This window comes from Hypomesus transpacificus, chromosome 17 (genome assembly GCF_021917145.1).
Source record: "Hypomesus transpacificus isolate Combined female chromosome 17, fHypTra1, whole genome shotgun sequence".
NCBI lineage: Eukaryota > Metazoa > Chordata > Actinopteri > Osmeriformes > Osmeridae > Hypomesus > Hypomesus transpacificus.
In genome coordinates this window covers 4149050-4160153 of record NC_061076.1, presented here as the reverse complement: position 1 = coordinate 4160153, position 11104 = coordinate 4149050, and positions in this window count along the sequence as shown.

The window sequence follows — 11104 nt, the reverse complement described above, 5'->3', positions numbered from 1 at the left end:
GGACTCCGTGTGAATCTGTGAACCATGTACCCCTCTTTAAATATGGGCTCTGGACTTCACAGTTGTCAGTGGTTTAGTGTTTTTTTTTTTCTCACGGGCTTTGTTGTCCCCCCCTTGAGTTACATGTCATTGTCTCCATGTGTCTATGTGGTGGGATGCCTGCCTTTGTTGGTAAACTGTATGTTCCTAGCGCTTTTAACCCTGGGAGAGCTCCATGCTAGGCCTGGACAGGTGCCCCTGCAAGGGAGGTCTGTGCGGTTCCCACTGGCTGGCTGTCTGTGTTCCAGTGCCCCTGCTGACAGGCTGCTACACCATGACACCCTGCGCTGCGGCATCATGGGTATGACCTCTCCCCAATACACTGGGGCGCACGCCCCTGTCCCTTGTCCCCCGTCTGTGATCTCCGTTCCAGCCGTGCACAGCGAGGGCCAGTGATGCCACCGAAGGCCCCTCCCGCCCCACAGTGGGGGGGAGAGATAGTCTGTGCCCCCTTAGCCCATCAAATCCCAGCAGGAACACTCTCGCCCAATGGAGGTGAATTCAGGAGGCCGCCTTTGGTCGTGCCGACACAGCGGCCCTTTTCACTGAGGGCCTCATTAAACATGACAGCATCCCCTCTGCCGGACATCCATTGTTCAGACTGCTCAATGCTAAATGGCAATTAAAGACATCACCAAGGTGCAGGTATTGTAGTCTTTCAGGCTTGGAAAAATACAGATGACAAACATTCATTGAGAGTTTTTTCCCTGGGAGGATAGGAGATCCTGTTTGGGATTTTCTTTTGTTTACTTAGGTCATGTTACTCACATCATGTACAATAAACCCGTGATTCCATTGAATTTTAACACTAAAGCGTCATAACAAAATTGTCTACAAGCAAAGTGTTTATCGATGAGAGATATTTTAAGGTGGAAACTGCGGGAATGCAGTCCGATGAAACACTGGCCAGGTTATTTTCCACGGCAACAAGCAGATCAAAGCATTAAAGCCTGGATCATCTTGTGCACAGTCCTTGTGTATGATCCATCTGTTTCAGTCCAGTGCCCCGTTCTCTCCTCTCTACGCCGCACCCAAGCCGACATATTCAGATGTCTCATTTGCCGGTGTGGAGGCACAAAACTCACAGAGGGCAATAGGTTCCCACAGGCTGCTGTCGTGGCTCAGTGGTGTCTACTGCCAGACTAGCTCTGGCGAATCGTTACAATTCAGAATGGACATAACACAGACAAACACCAAGCAACCGAGCAAAGTCTGTGGCCTATCACTGTGTCGCATGGAGGTGCCGAGCAGAGCTCTATCAGAACATCTGTTGATGTACAGCACAGTCATAAGGGCCTATTTATAGATTGACAGCAGAGAAAGGACAGCCGCAGCTCGGGCTGTCTGACATGTTGGGACGCTTGACGCAGAGAAGACACTGAGAGGTCCGACAAAGGGACAGGACGGCAGGCTCCGACACGCTGCAGTGCTCGATAGCCCTGCACACGCACGCTGCAGTGCTCGATAGCCCTGCACACGCACGCTGCAGTGCTCGGTAGCTCTGCACACGCACGCTGCAGTGCTTGGTAGCTCTACGACGCACGCTGCAGTGCTCGGTAGCCCTGCACACGCATGCTGCAGTGCTCGGTAGCCCTGCACACGCACGCTGCAGTGCTTGGTAGCCCTGCACACGCACGCTGCAGTGTTCGATAGCCCTGCACACGCACGCTGCAGTGCTCGATAGCTCTGTGACGCACGCTGCAGTGCTCGGTAGCCCTGCACACGCACGCTGCAGTGCTCGATAGCTCTGTGACGCACGCTGCAGTGCTCGGTAGCCCTGCACACGCACGCTGCAGTGCTCGATAGCTCTGTGACGCACGCTGCAGTGCTCGGTAGCCCTGCACACGCACGCTGCAGTGCTCGGTAGCCCTGCACACGCACGCTGCAGTGCTCGATAGCCCTGCACACGCACGCTGCAGTGCTCGGTAGCCCTGCACACGCACGCTGCAGTGCTCGATAGCCCTGCACACGCACGCTGCAGTGCTCGATAGCTCTGTGACGCACGCTGCAGTGCTCGATAGCTCTGTGACGCACGCTGCAGTGCTCGGTAGCCCTGCACACGCACGCTGCAGTGCTCGGTAGCCCTGCACACGCACGCTGCAGTGCTCGGTAGCCCTGCACACGCACGCTGCAGTGCTCGGTAGCCCTGCACACGCACGCTGCAGTGCTCGGTAGCCCTGCACACGCATGCTGCAGTGCTCGGTAGCTCTGCAGATCGCTGAGGAGGCCTCTTCCCTGTGTAACCCATCCAGGAGATTTTTATCATTGAGAACAGGGATTTGAGTCACAGAAAGCGCAGAAATTGAAGACAGTTTGTCCACATCTTACTTCCCACCCCCCCCACCCCCCCCTCTCTCTCTCCCTCCAGGACTTCAAACACGCTATACTAACAAAGGGAAGTCTGGCAATCAAACGTTACCATGTTTGTCTATTTCTATCATTACCACATTTCTGGGTTTTCCCATCCTGAAGATCATGTCTCTAACCCTCGAAGACAGACTTAAATAGTTGACTCAGCTGAAGGTGTGCAAATTCTGGTTCCCCTCCCAGTATCAGAGATGCAACAAGGAATAAAAGTTCTCACATGGCTTTGTTTTTACATTGTTGGTGAGCATCTGGCCGTTTCTCCTTTCATATTTCGTACAATATTTCTTCAACCAGGAGAGATGGAGGAAGGAGATAGAGCAGAGAGAGCTACTGTCAGCAAGCATGACCCCAAGCTTCCTATCCTCCGACACCGCATTTATGTCCCACCCCTGACTCTTTTCCCTCCAGGTCAACAGGCTGACACATCGTTCTCTGGGATATTTAATTCACAAATGAATGCATGTGAAAGCAAACAGCCAAGACAGGCCTCTTCCTATCACCCCCAGAGAGATGGAAATATATGAGGGCGAGGTGGAAGGCAATGAGGTGGACACAAAGTCAGTATTCTATCACAGCCCACTCCCTGCAGTGCATCCTCAGCGTTACACTGTTTTCAGTCAACAGACTGTTTCACCACCTTTGATAAAAAAAGGCCTGTTTAAGGTCTTTCTTACACATGCTGGCCACCATCATCACTTTAAAGTCAAGTTTGTTTGTGAATATCTGTTCGGAGGATATTCTAGACTGTCGCCTCATCTTTCCTTTCATCTGTGCTTGCCAGCGAATCATCCAATCCGAAATATTTTCAACTGGGACATTTGGCAGTTGAGACATTTGCACAGAACGTTCCCTCTTCATTCTCTTTCTGACAGAGATGATTGTGTTTGACAGGATCTCATTCTGAGGGGTTTGACATGTTGGATTCAAGTCTGCCTACATATCTTCCCAACCACACAGATGATGACATGTTGAAGCATAGTTTGTACATGGCCGCTCCTCATTGGATCTTAGTTTTTTGTATTCGTTGATACATATAATCCCATCATTCTGAGGCATGTCTCTGCTGAGCATTCATCCAAACCAGAAAATAGAAAACAGCAGTGCACTTGAGGCCCAAAATGAAAACACATTTTTGTAGCCTTGCATTAGCACTCCTACCATTAAGATTGCTGCTACTTTCATGTTCAGCAATTTCAGTCGAATATTTGAACAGACCTGTCGATTTTCCCTTCCTTCACTATGTCGAATCTAAGAGATGCATTTCGTCATTTTCCTGACCGGTAGTGCCTTACTTCCTTGTTAATACCATAGTGTGACGCAGCGACACGCATTTCCTGCCTTTTAACTCGACATTCAAGCTCCTCGTTCGCGTCCAGCCATTGTAAACCACAGTCCTCCCAGGGCTAGCCTCTCATCCCACCCAACTCCACAGATGACTGGGCTGGGTTCCTGCACCAGGGGTCGGGGCCCTCTGGAGCCCTTGGTGGGCACGATCAGCCCTGGAGCGGGGCCAGGGGGAGGGAGAGGAAGCAGGGCTGGGGGACACCTGGTCCTTTCTCTTTGGTCACTCAGACATGTTATGGTGGCTCCTCTCCCGCAGAACCAGGACGCAGGATATTGCCCTCCTATTGATGTCCTCTCTGAAGCCCCCTCAACCAGCTAAGTGTAACTGAATGCAATATCCACCAGAGCTCGCGGTCGACCTGGTCTCCCTGTGGATGAAAGCGGAGAGAGTGCTGCTATCTACTCTTGGGGTTACCCTCCCCCATGCCCCCCCCCCCCTCCTGCCCCCCTCCACTGGACTGTCATGGAACAGAGGAATGTCCCTCAGCCCCTCATACCTCGACACGACTGGATCCTGCCGTGAGTCATTGTGAGTAACCCAGCCGAGTGATGCAGTTCCAGTCCATGTCACCGGCGTGATGACAAGCATGGTGTTCTTCTGGGCACCTCTCCCTGACAAAACACCACGGTATGACATCACCGCTGCAAGCCTGACCGACACCCAGTGGCGTAAAAAAGCAGAGAGAAAGTGAGAGTGAAACAGAGAGTGAGACTGTTTGCCCCCCCCCCACCCCCAGTCAGACACTATAAAAGCCCCCATAAGTCAAATTCAAAGGAGGCCTTTCTACTTTACTCCCCAGCTACCTCTCATGGTCTTTGTCTCAGCATGTTGTTAGATGTGTTCGTTGGCGATGGGGTGAGCGATTGAAGCGGTCTGAGCACAGACCGGTAATACTTTTGTTTTATGTACAAAAAGGTACGAGCAGAGGCGGCCTTTTTGAGGGCACTTGCAAGATTGATTGTTGTTTTTCCAGGGGGGATGGTGGGGGGGCGTTAAAATTATGCCTCTTTAAGGTTGGGTCTGCCCTGTTGTGGTTTTTTGGAGAGGGTTTACGTTTCCTGTCTAGAAGTTAGCCGCGTAGCTTCAGACGGAGGAGGAAAGAATGTATCGGAGGATAGAGTGCTGGCCTCCAACCGGAGGTCAATTCTTCACTCTTTTTCTCTTGTTCTTCTCATACACCGGTTTCTACAACAACAGAAAAGCCTGAGTCAGAGCAGAGATACGCGCACAGCCACCAGATCAGCAACCCCTCCCATCTGGGCACTGTGTTGTTTGTTGTTGTCTTGTGCTGTGTTCTAGAAGCTGCTAGAAGCTGTCCCTTCCCCCTATAGTTGGCTTCCCCTCACAGTGCAGACTTCTCAATATGAGGCTGATTACATCCCAGAGGAGAACACGTGGTGTCCCAGACGCTCCAGCTGTCGGGAAACGTCGCCTAGCCTCCAACATGTGTGTGTGTCAACCTTGTCTTCCTCCTCCTCCTCCTCCTCCTCCTCTTCTCCCTCAACCTCCTCTTTCTCCTCATCTTTCTCCTCTTTCTCAGCATCTTACGCCTCATGTTTTTCCTCGTCTTTCTCCTTTCTTATTCCTCCTCCTGCAGACCCACCGGTTCCCAGTAGCTCTGGTTTGTTTCTACTCTGATGTTGAGACAGGTTAGTAAATCATCAATCTCATTCTGCCTTCTTTTTATTAGATTTCCTGCCAGGGAAAAATAAAAGGTTTGATTCTCCCTTCCATGAGAGAAAAACCACCTCACGTCCAACCCCCTGTTGCCATTCTTATTGACGCTAGCTGTTTTTTTACCCTCCATCCTCCACTCCCCCTGTAAGTTTCACTTGATTTGTATGGCGCATGCTGCAGGTGCACTTTCATGTCTGAAGGTGAGTTGGGGGGCTTGTAAGATTAGACCATTCTACTAGACACAACTTATGGCTCCCAAGAGAAATGGTTTGATTCCCAGGTATGATTAATGACCATGCCCTTGTCCTACCTTAGCCTGTACTCTATGACATCCCATGATTGACACAAAAAAGGCCATGTTGTTCTCTGGGTAGAGGCCAACTGACGCGCTTCATGTTCATCATCAGCCCAGTCAGTATATAGTAAGCATGCCAATGATTTACTTAAACTGTCTAGTACATTCAGTCTGGATGTGTGTCCATGTTGGTAACAGCCAGGCTCCTCTATCCGTTTGCCAGGTCATCTGTTCTGCAGGCACAAAATGCACTACCTGGGTGAGCCTTACCCCTCATCAATCTAATAATACGGCAGAATGGAATGGAAGTGATCGAGATACACCTGAGTCAACTGTTTGCTATAATTGCCACTTTAGTGCGTCTCTCTGCTTTAGTGTCGAGTGTCACAGAAGGCTTCTTTTTCAACCGTGCAGCTGTGCTGTAGCTTCATTCACAGCAGTCGTGCGGGGAGATTCATCAGGTCAAAAATCACTCCCTTTGGAAGGTTGGTGAGTCCATTCCCACCTGGAACACTGATTCCATCCACAGGTGAGGCAGCCATGCCGTGTTCAATGCAAACTTCCTCTGCATGAATCGCTCTCAGGCCTTGTCCCTGTTTACACTGCTAGGGTGAGATCTCCGGATACTCTCTAGCCACACCAGCCATATCCGCCGTTTTGCAGCTCTTTAAAAAAGAACTGCAGGAAAGCATAGCTCGCTTTTTTCTACCGCTGATAACATCTGTCGGTCAGCCTCAATACTCTGCTTGTTTTCAATCCAAAGAGCCTTGGCTGTGGTTGTCAGTCGGCAGATATTTTAGCCTTCGTGCTTGTTTACCACAATTCTGCTGTGCGTAGATGTTTTGGTCTGTTTTATTTTCTTCCAAGATGTCCACAATTGACAGGGTGGATTACTTATAAGTGAAGGGCAACTATCTGCACTGCTGAATCGTCTGAATAAGTAACTGCAGCACTGCCCCATACTTTTGTCTGTAGACGTGCAATTCTTCACAAGTGTTGCTGGTGTTCTCAACCAAGAGCAGGTGGAGGGACTCTTGCCACACGTGTGTGTGTGTTTCTCCGACTGTCTCTCTTTGAACATGCTCCATGTGTACATACTAGATCTCTCCGTACAGGAAACTGTTCATAAAAACGACCATCACTGGGCCGACCCCTGACCACTGCTCTCCATCCCTTTCAGAAATCGGCCATGAACCCCTTGTCCACATAAAAGCTGTCCTGTTGACTCACCAGGGATAATCTGGCCCCCACCACCAGGTCAGACTGAGATCCGGTGACCCCTAACACTGTGTCAGACAGACAGACGGACAGACAGACAACAGCTTGGCCTCTCCTGGTGTCCTGGAGAGAAGGGAACACAGGAGTGAGAAGGACTTATTGAAAAATAAGGAACCATGTCACGCCATGAGTGCATGAACCCGGTTTTGAAGGGAGTTGAATTTGGACCCAGATAACCTGAAATAAAGACAGTTGTTGTGACACATGTTGACTACACTTAACGCCCACAGATTCCTCACTTTTTCTCTCCCAAATCTCTGGACCCATGCTTGCTGCTGTACTGGAACAGTAGACTACAAGCCAGGCGCAAAGAGCTGGATGTGACACCTGTTGATTTAGTCCTGTACTGAGTCTAACAAAGGGCAGACCTACACTACCCCCATTCCCCCCCCCCCCCCCCCCCCCCCCCCCCCCTCTGCCAGCTAAAGAGATTTCAGTCATTACTTGCTCCTTTTTAAATATCATCAAACGTCGCCGCACTCAGGATTCCAAGCACATGACGCTTCACATTCACAGCATCTCTAAGCTTGATGGACAGGCTCACCGAGGACCCGTGTGCCAGTATTTTAGTACCGGCACCTTTTGAAGAGGGTCTAAATATAGAGCGCTCTGCTGACCTCCGGTCCCGCTGGGTCCGATCAGCTCATTTGGGGCATGACCCGATCTCCCCCCCCCCCACCACCGCCCCACATACACACCCCTTTTGACGTCATCTTGGACAAAGTGGCGCTTTTATTTTTAGAGGCTTCCCGAAGCAAATTCAACGGCACTCTCTTTCAGTCAGTTTGCGCAGTGTTATGTAAGGGGATTACCCTGTTGTTCTTGTCTGAGCGCTGGTCATGTAGGCCATCGGACAGGGGAGGGGAGGTAGTGGGACAGGAGAAAGGGGGGCAGGGTGGTTAAGGTAGGGGCTCTTGGCTCCTGAAATAGCTCAGTCCGGAGCCTAATTGTACATCCCTCCTGCTCCCTTTCCCTCCTCAGCTGCCTGCCAAGGTCTCTGACCCGATCATCCACCTCACTGGTTCCGGAAGAGTCCTTTCCGCCCCCTGGAGCTTCCAAAGGCTCCACCAATGGGCTGAGCACAGCAGCAGACCAACCCCAGCCCCACAGTACCGGCCAAGCGCCAAAAACAGTTAGGAGTGATCCCAGCCGAGCGCCCAAGTGGCTGAAACGACCAGGTATGTTCTAATCAGCATCCCAACAGGCCCCGTGCCTCCCTAACGAAGCTTGGCTTGGGATAAGGGTCCCTGCGAGAGGCCCCTGGCCTGGAGACCCCTACCATCAGAGCATAGCATACCGCATTCGGAGACACCCCTGCTGTATTTACATTCACACCACACACGCCAGCCTCAGACACACACACTCGCGCAAAACCTCACGTGACCATGTGTGTGTATAAGTATGTTTTTGTTACAGAGCACCTCCATCAGTGCTCCAATGTTTGCAAGTAGCATATGTGTTTGTAAGTCTCCATGAGCCTGTATATGAATGCCAGTGTGTGTTGCGTGTGAGCACATGAAGTGTGCATGAGGAATGTGTTCTGTGTCCCCACCAGCATTCCTGCCTGGTTAGAAAGCTCTGTGCCCATGAGGGGGCCACTGGGGCCTCTTGTCTCTTATTCTCTCTAATGCATCACAGCCGTAGCCAAATCCAGCACAAAGATACGCATGCACACTCACACACACAGACATGCACATACACACCTTCACGTTATCCTTTTTTTTTTTTGATCAGAGAACACCTTATTTCATAAAGTAACCAGATCTACAAAATACAAGAGCCTATGAATCAGAATCATACCACTGTGTGATATAAATGATGCACAAGATACTGTAAAGGTTTTTACGAATGCAATGAATGGGAAAAGGGAATGTTTTATGTGCCACCTCGTTTTTTTTTTACTTTTATGTGGTACATGCATACACTTCAGATCTTGCCAAGTTGGGTATTGTTGCAGCTGTCTGAAGTCTGAAAAGGAATAATTATTCTGGGTGTTCTGCAATTGCTCGTCATCCATGGGACCCTAATGCTTTGGGCCCGAGAAGAAAGGAGAAAAGAGATGACAGAATGTTGGAAGGCAGGTAGAAGCTGTGTCCATTTTATCTGTAACTGAGAAAGACAGAGAGAGAGTAATGGAAAGAGAGGGAGATTAGCAAGTGAAAGCTGACATTATCCTAACACATCCTCGGAGGGATACTAAAGAACGATGCAGACAACTCCACCAACGACATCACTGTCTGACACCACAGGCATGACTGGGGAGCCCTGATAATAACCTTAGATTTACAACATGCCGACATTGAAAGGGTTATGGCTTTATATGTCCTCATTTGTTTTCCATTTCTGCTCCTTTACTGTCAAATATAATTCACTGTAGGGTGCTGCATGGGAACAGGTGACTTGATCAGACCACATGATCGGGGTAAAATGTGTACTGTGTTAAGGTCATGCACAGTGCTGAGCTATTCATCTTAATTGTTTTAGATGTCTGTTTCCTTAAGGTAAAAGTTGGAAAGGGTGCATGAATAAACAAACAAACAAGACATGTATCTAACCACTCCAGGGGCACATTCACTGCTGCAGGCATGAGAAGAGTCTCATATTGATGTCATTACACTTCATGTTTATCAGATAAGACTTCAAATGTCACATTAAAGACACTATACTGAACATTAAAAAAAAAGATTCAAAAAAAGGAATGCTCTGCGTGGATCTGTAAAACGGTGAGCCTCTGAAGAGGTCACGCTACTGCTCTTACAGGAGTCTCCATTATGTCACGACAAATCCTGAGGGCCACAATCAGCCCGTGGCAGGGATGAATGTGGGGCCCCACATCTGAGGCCATTCCCAGGCTGTACAGTCTCCTGGAGAGGGATCTCTCTCAGTCTCCTGGGAAGACCTCCGGAGCAAGGGAGCTCCTCCAAAGTGTCTGGAATGGCTGTCGACACTCCCTGCCTTTAATGTATGATCAAGAAAAGCTTTAACTCATTATTCTCTTTAACGCCCCTCCCAGTTCTTGTCCTAACTGCTTTCGTATGTTTAATAATACTGCCTTCAGATGTAATTTGTTCCACTAAGATGCATAAGGAGAACATTCACTGGGTAATTCACTACTTCACCAATTCGGAGCGTTGCATGTCTGAGGTTTTATACAGTAAAGGGAGTACACACAGTACGACTGTGCTAGAAGTATTTGTTGTTGCGTTGAAACCATGCTGTCAGAGGATTCTAGAATGTGTTTATTTGTCTCATAAGTTAACCCAAAGATAGAGGCTGGTGCAAAATCATGTCCTTCCTCACATGGTTTAGATGAGTAATCTTTGTGGCATTCATTTTGTACCACATCAATTACGCTGTTGATCTGTTAATTTGTTAGCTGAAATATACAACTCACATAGCATGCTTACACATTACCTGTTGAGTTTACGTGTCCAACTAAGTATGTAAAATACACCAAAAAAAAAAAACCTTATATGGTGTCTAGTCTGGGTATATCAAAAGAAGATGCCAGGTCAACCTCCAGGCAGGCATATCAATGAGCTCCCAGCAGAGCTCAATGATCCTCACCAAGTTACTTCCAGCTGTCTGTCTGTGCGAGGGGTAGTGAGTGTTGTGACTCACTCCTCAGCTATACAAATACATAGTTTGAGGTGTTGTATAGCCATGCTGCTGACTCAGAGAAAAGCTATGCTGCCCTGTCCATTGGCCCACACATCCTTCCCAGACCCTCAGATGCCTCCCGGTCTGCTGGGATGCATAAAGAACAGATAAAGGGTAAGAGAGGAAGATAAAGAAACAGAGAGAGAGAGAGAGACAGAGACAGGGAGAGAGAGAGAGAGAGAGAGAGAGAGAGAGAGAGAGAGAGAGAGAGAGAGAGAGCGAGAGAGAGCGCGAGAGAGAAAGGAGGGCGGGAGACAGCATCCTCCTGGCCTTCCTGTTTATTTACCTTCAGAATTGCACCCTGCTCTTCCTGGGCCATGTTCCAGTGTGTTTTGTTATGCTTCCTTTCAAACCAAATATCTACGCGTGTGGTCTCTGCGGTGATGTTTGGCTGACACATGCACACACACATTCACGCACACACACACTCCATTCAACTTTCT